Source organism: Malurus melanocephalus, unplaced genomic scaffold (assembly GCF_030028575.1).
Source record: "Malurus melanocephalus ecotype Western Australia unplaced genomic scaffold, MMel_1.1 scaffold_5, whole genome shotgun sequence".
Taxonomy (NCBI): Eukaryota; Metazoa; Chordata; class Aves; order Passeriformes; family Maluridae; genus Malurus; species Malurus melanocephalus.
This window is the reverse complement of record NW_026623237.1, coordinates 3737033-3744363: the sequence shown is the minus strand read 5'-3', so window position 1 is coordinate 3744363 and position 7331 is coordinate 3737033.

The window sequence follows — 7331 nt, the reverse complement described above, 5'->3', positions numbered from 1 at the left end:
AGCGGCGGGTGACCTTGAGGCGCCTGCCGGCAGCAGGGAGGGAGGCAGGCAGGTAGCGAGAGAGCCCGGTGCAGCCGCCTCTCCCGAGCCCCACCGGGAGCYGAGTTGCCGCCCGGCGCTGACGGGGAAAGCTGCCGCTCCCAGCCGCGCAGAGGGGTTAGGAGGGCTTCGGTCCCAGCTGGATTTCTGATGGGGAGGTGAGAGGTCCCGTGGGTTTTCCTTCCCTCGGAATGAAGCGGGAAAATCAGGAGCACTTTGCACCTGCTCCGCCTGTTTTTCTAATCTGTGGGTACCCCAGTTGGTCGGGGGAAGTGGGGTAATGGTGAACCGTCAGTGCTGAAAACCTTAGGCTGGGCAGGATCTTCCCTGCTATGATCTGCACCGGCYCAAAGGTTCTCTGCTAGCTATTGCAGAGCCAGCTGCAGCATTTTTCACCCATAGAGCTAACCTGCTTGGTTACAGGGATGAGTGAGAAGTCTCTTCAGACCCTCCATCTAAACTCACAGGGGGGCACGCAGTTTCGGAAGAGTCCCTACTTGTTGAGGTCCAGATATTACAGGTACAGCCCAGCTTCCTTGACAGTGAGGAAATCAGGTGTCTCTGCAGGTGTTCACCCAGATCCAAGCTGGGGAGAAGCACAAACTGCAGAATTTGCTGGAAACTGCTTCACTTTTCCTGAGCTCTTAGCCTCAGCCTTGGCAATGGGATGATTGTCATGCCCTTGTCCACTGTTGCCTGGGATGAGGAAGGAATAGTGTGTAGGCCTGATGGTCTCAGTTAAGGAGRTGCATCCAAGGGGAATTGCCAACCCCTGCTTCTTATGGGAATAGATGTGATGGCCGGGGGTGCTGCTGAAGGAGCTCATCTTCAAAAGAGGCTGGGGATGTGTTTCCTCTCGCCTTTCCCCTGTTTCCATGGGAACAGCAGCAAGCAGGAGCAGCCTGCTYGGAATTTCACTACCTACCACTCAGACACCCCCTGCCCAATCCTCCCAGCAGACTTTGGCTCTTGAGGGTTTCAGACCCACCCTCATRTGATGGATCCCATGCCTCCAAGGAAAGCTCACCGATGCATGTGTGTCATGGCAGAGCAAGGCAAAGAGGCACAAGCCCAGAGCTGCCAGGATTCCTGTAGCAGCACTGAATGCTCTTCCATGCACACTAATAGACGGTTGTAAATAATTTGCATTCCTATATGCATTTCTGCTTTTTATAGGATGTGACTTCAGCTAGACCGCAAGGCGCCTGAGGCATGATCGCCCTCCAGGAACAGCACGGGTTTTCTCTCAAATATGTGAATATCACACAAAAAGAGCAAAGCAAAAGGGTGACAGGAGGAGAAAGGTGATGTGAGTTTATGTCTTTGCATTTAATAGCCCATGATGTCTTTTGCTCCAAGGAATTTGTCCATTCACTTTTGAATTTGTTTTGATGTTGGGTTTGTAGGTACTTTATGCATTCTGTGGCGAGGAGTTTCACAGCACACCCACAGACTCAAGCAGCTTCCTTTGGTATGCCCATTTTGGACTTCTTATGCTCTAGCACTAACCCTTGGGAAGCAGGCTGCTGCCACCCCTGTGGAGCTACCCACAATGCAATTTATCCTCCCCTGGTGGAGTCGGTGGCTACTGCTGAGCCAGGGGTAAGAGTTTTTGGTATCCGGCATCTTTTGATACTGGTTCTGGCAGCATCCTGGCAGTACTGGTCCTATCTTGGTGACAACTCTGCCAAGCACATCACCAACTGTGCTATTTTTCAGATGAGGTGGCACAAAAGACCTCTGTTGTGTTGTCCCTGCTTTGTCTGAACTGAAGATGCATAAGTTCTCAGCCACTTTCTGGGGAAAACAGGCATGTGGCAGGTTTTGACCCTTGGGTAGAAACCCAAAGGCATAGCTGATGATGTGTTACAAAGGGCACAAGACTCCCAGGAATGGGAGAAATAAGACTATATGATGCTAAGGCCCTTTAGAAACTAAAGCAACATCCAATATTGTGTTTGTGCCATCATCAGAGGAAGAAGAGGAAGAAGCAGCTGTAATTACAACACATTGCCTGATCCACTCGACCCTCCTTCTCTTGGGGGCAAGAGACAAAAATATGTGAGATTTTCCTCYAGTTATTCCTGTGGGTTTCAGGATGCTCCAGTGGAAAATCATGTTGGAGAGTGGGACATTTCTGGGATGGGGGCCTTTCTGATATGRCAAAATGGTTGAAAGGAGCAAGGAGGCTTTTAAGAAGACACAGCAACTGAAGCAGAGGTGGTGCCCTTACTACTATATCCATAGGTTTTTTCTCCAGAAACCCTGTATCTGCCACCCTGCAGAGACATTCATATCTGTTCCGAGCAGGCATAAAGCATGACATCATATTTGCAGTATTTGTTATATTTGCAGTATTCATTCACTTTCCATAATGCATCAAACCACAAAAGGTCTCRCTCTTCTGTCTCTGGTACTTACAGAAAATAGCCTTTTAGCTCCTGCTTAAATATGTTACTAGTTCTTTCCCATGCAGCAAATTTTCATTTAATTTCTAGAAAAATTTTGACAGAGTCTGCATTTTAAACCAGATGGCCAYAGATAACCTATCCTTGTGCTGATATTTGTAGCCTAAACATAAAAATGGATTTTGCAGCATTATATATATATATATATATATGTAATTGTGTTTAGCTTTACTTTTTCCAAAAGACCAAATGTCATCTAAACTCAGTCTTTTGTTCCAAACCAATCAAGATTCCTAGTGGTGTGCTGCTTTTTGTCTCTTAAGATGTGTGGCAGAGAAACCCCTCATGTTAGGATGCAGGATTTTCTGTGCTCAGAAACTAATGCCTATTCRATTTAGAAATTTCAAGGATACTTTGTGCTGTCTGCCTGAGCCTTCCAGAATGTGYCACTTCAATTAAATTACTCCTCATTAATGCAAGGAGGGGAGTGTGGGTGAAGGAACGTGCCTCCTGCTCCAGTTAAACAACATCCCTTTGCCACTGCTGGTCAGTGGTGTTGACCATCTGGGTGCCATCTACCTCAGCAATCTTTGTCCTCAATGAAATACGTGCCATTAGTTATGTTTTCATCTGCCCCACTCAGACTTCATGTCTGCAGAGAGGAGATCCAGGTGTGCCTTTTTTTCTTGTTGGAAGGAAAGTCCCAGGGGTCATTTATTTGTGACTGGGGAGCTAGTTTCTGTTTAGTGTCACTAACAGGGGTGCACATCACGGCTGCTGTCCCCAAACACTCAAAGTCTTAAACCCCACAAAGTAGGTGGGTTTATAGCTGCCGCTCTGGGGCACATTTCACAGAATAGAATTGCTGTCATTGAAAAGTCTTTGATCCCGGCTCTGATCCTTCCTTTTCCAACAGGCTGCCTGCATACAGTTTGTTTGTTTTCCATCCAGCCCCATGAGAGTCTATTTTGTCATCATCACAGCTATTTGTGAGGCTCCGCAGAGGTTTCTGGGTCAGGTTAAATCACTTTCCTCTCTGCAGTAGCCCAGCAGGATACCCAGGGCCCTCCCTCACATCCCCCCTAGAAAWGAAAAGCGGATTCAGCACTGCCCAGATGCTGTTTGACAGTCCTCAGGACATTTTGTCCAATGTAACTCCAGAGCAGCAGCAACTGCCCCAAGTGCATGGAAACTGAGCCAAATCCTCCCTTGGCAAATGTTTTGTTCTCACATGAATTTTTGGCCCATCATCCCCAGAAAGGATTAAGCCATGAAAACTAATGTCTCCAAATTTAGTCTATCTCTATGATCCTGGGAGTCACCTGACTAAAAGCAGGTTTCTGTTGCAGTTTGCCTTCCCCACACTGAAGGGTAGGAATGACATACCCTGATCTGGAGAAGCATCCCTGCCCCACTGCCCCTGGCAGGCAAGCAGGGAAGATGCCACTGTTCTAGGGAAGTGGCTAAAAACCACTGCATTGCATAGGGGTGATTGTATAGGCCGGGTCTGCCAGTCTGGTCAAGGTCCTGGGGAATGGCAGCAATCCCACTTTCTGTGTGCCCATCACCTGGGCAGCATGGACTTGGTCATCGCTTATTCATGGTGCCAGAGCTGCTCTGTCCAGTGGGATGGCCACCTGCTCCTGCTCAGCACCTGAATATTTCAAACAGCTCACCTACCCYCACCTCCCCTCCCCTACACCCTGCWCACCCCTCTCTCCCAGCCCCTGCCTGGGCTACTCTCTTGCTCTTAGTAGTGTGGCTCCACCAGGCCTGTTCCCAGCACACTCTGATGCAAGTGTGGAGAGACACAAGCTCTAATTCAGTCTGGCAGCAGGGAGGTTTAACTCTCCTGAGAACAGAGCCAAGCTTGCATGAGTAATACCTAGCCATTYGGAGCACTGCTAGGAGACAAGGACTGGGCTAGTGGGGGTGCAGGGCTGCCATGAGGGGCTGAGGTGACGTGGAAAGCAACTCAAGCAGAATCAACTCAAAAATGAGASCTAACCCATCCTCCCTTCTAACAGCCATCAGGTCCAGTGCAGCAGTGCTGAAGCCCAGGATGCAGCATTGGCAGCATCTGTCCTGCACTCTCTGGCAAGGGGAGCTGAGGGATGCTTGGGTGAGTTGAGGTTTTGTTTTRTCTTGGATAGTCTCTGCCAGAAGAACTGTACTTAGAGAGTCATGAATAAATGATAGCCCGGCGATGGAGCACTGTCTTCCACAGCAATTCCATGGGGAGGGAGGAGCGTTCTTCATTATTGTGGCCATTAYATGTGGCCAGACAGRGGTTATCAGAGGCACCCTCTGGAAKTGAGTCTGTCTCTTCATTGGCTATAAAGAGAGCCCCAGGTGACAAGATTTCTCACCTAGGGCACAGTTTCACCATCTATTTAAGCGTGGTTTTATTGTCAGTTCTCCAAGACCATCTGCCACCCCCTCCCCATTCAWAACCACATCTGCCATCCCCTTTGGGACAGYTCTGAGCATACACRCACACAAGTACATAGCAAGGCCTAWCAGCCATGAATTTGCCCAGATGCGAGCACAGAGCATTGGTGCTGCAGTCACCAGGCTGACAGGAATTACACAAGAGGGATATAATTTAGAATGAAGTTTTGTTAAAATATCTAGGGGTCTTGTTCATTCACTTTGTAAGGTCACAGACTTTTAGTGCATCTTTATACCGATCACTTTCTGTTTGTGGAAGTGAATGCCATGGCTGAGGGTGGAGTGAGTTAGGTGTGATCCCCATTCAAGGAATTAACTAATCCTTCTTGTCCGACTTCCTGCACATCACACACACACACACACACACACACACAGACACACAAACAGAGTGAATGACAGAAGGAGGTAGGAACTTCCCTGTTCACTGTGGGACGCTGAGCAACAGTGGGAATCACCTCAGGAAGGGCATTAACTGGGCAACTTGCTGACCATCTTCCACATGCAGACAAACCTGATCTGCTCTGGGTTATGTCACCACATCGGCACGATGGCTACCATACATTACAGAAGTGCACAGCAGAAGGATGAGGGGCATCYAACACAGACTGCAAGGAAAAAACTCTGACTGAAAATAATCCCTTACTGAAAAAGCAAGCASATGCCCAGTGCAGCATCCCTGGAGAGATTCAAAGTGACCCTGTGACTTCACCAAGACTCACAAGGAGAGGGCAGCCAACACTTTCTGGGTTGACTACCCCAGAAAATGGGTACCTGAGTAGGTACCCAACTGCTCAGTTGGAAATGCCTTGCTTCTCAACTTTGAATCTTGAAAAGCCATGTTCCTCCTTTTCTCTGTTGGGGTAGAAAGTGAAGTGACCCAGTTTGGTGCACTACAGAACTGATTTGCTGACAGATATATGGAACCACAGTCAGAGCAGAGTCTGTTTCCTGCAGCTTTCACTCTTCCAGAAACTTCTGCTACCCTTGAATGCCCAGCTCACAGGGAGGAGCTCTCAGAGCTGGAGCTSGAGCCCCAGGCAGAGGTCCAGGTTTTTGCTTGGGGTGCCCAGCAGCATCTCTGGCAGGGAGAATGCAGAGGGAACTTCCTCAAATGGGCATCTATCACCTTTCTTATGGGCTCAACCTTTCTGATTCTGGGGACAAGGGAAAAGGGCTGCATCCCCAGGGAAGGGGCAGCTCAGGGTTCATGTGGGACCAAAGCGGTACAGTGGACACTCTGCATCGGGGGAAGGTAGCACCAGTCACATTGTCTGGTGTGAATTATTGCAACAATAACTGTTTTTCAGGTAACCTATGTTTCTTAAGAATGACACAGGACCACAGCTGGTAATTAAAGTACCATTATTTTTCCTCAGACCAGACCCAGACTGGGTATAATCTCSCTTTCTCCATCTCTCTCAGCTGCATTTCACTTATTTTACCCAGTTAACAGCTCAAAGAACAGAGAAGATACTGGTGCCAGGCCAGGTCTGGGTTTCATTTAGTAAATCAGAGCCCTGTGCTTGGGGACAGGACATTATCAGGCACAATACCCGGGGGTCCGGGTCGCCTAGGGACTGCTTCCCACGTCCGAGCTCTGTCCTGGAGCTCCTGGCAGCGCAGTGTGATAGGAGAGCGCCAGTGCCTTGAGCAGCGTGTGTTGACACTGACCTCTAGTGGGAATAGATCCCTTTCTCTTTAGTTTTTCCCTGCAGTTTTAACCATTTTCAGCGACACATCTTAAGCGGGCCTGGAGAGAGCCCAGAATCAGAGCTTCGCTTTTAAAACACTCAAAATCAAATCAGAACATCAAGACTGGCCTCATATTATATTTAGTTATTTTTAATACCTCTATCATTGCCTTCAATACATTATTTACCTGTATTTATGCATATGTATATCTCTCCATATTTAAAGCCTTTCAAAATAATGGGAGTCCAAAATTTGCACAGCCAGTCAGAAAAGCTCTCTGTTAGGAAGACAGCATGAAACGGAGCCCAAGCCTTGCTGAATGAGTAACAGAAGGCAAATAATGAGACAAAGAGGCCAAGTTCCTCTTTCAGCCTTTCCAGTAAAATTGTCTGAAGGATTAATAGAAGCACAGCGAGGCAGAAGAGGGATGGCAGGAGATGGTGCCTGAGCTGGGCATTAGTGGGTGCAGTTGAAAGGTCAGAGGAGAGTGTGGCAAGCTATGGATGCCTGGGGGGYATAGCTGATGTTAATGGGGAGTTTGTGAGCTCCCCAACTCAGCTGCAGCAGACCATGGCAACRCAGCCCTGGCAGAGCACTAGCCAGCTCAAGAGAGTTCAAGACTCATCTTAAGGAAGCTGCAAGACCACAAGCTCCTGCTGAACTCACATCAGCAGCAGAGGAAGGCCACTTCCAGGGACTRCTTGATAGCCAGAGGTGTAGACAGCTTGCAGTGGACTGGAC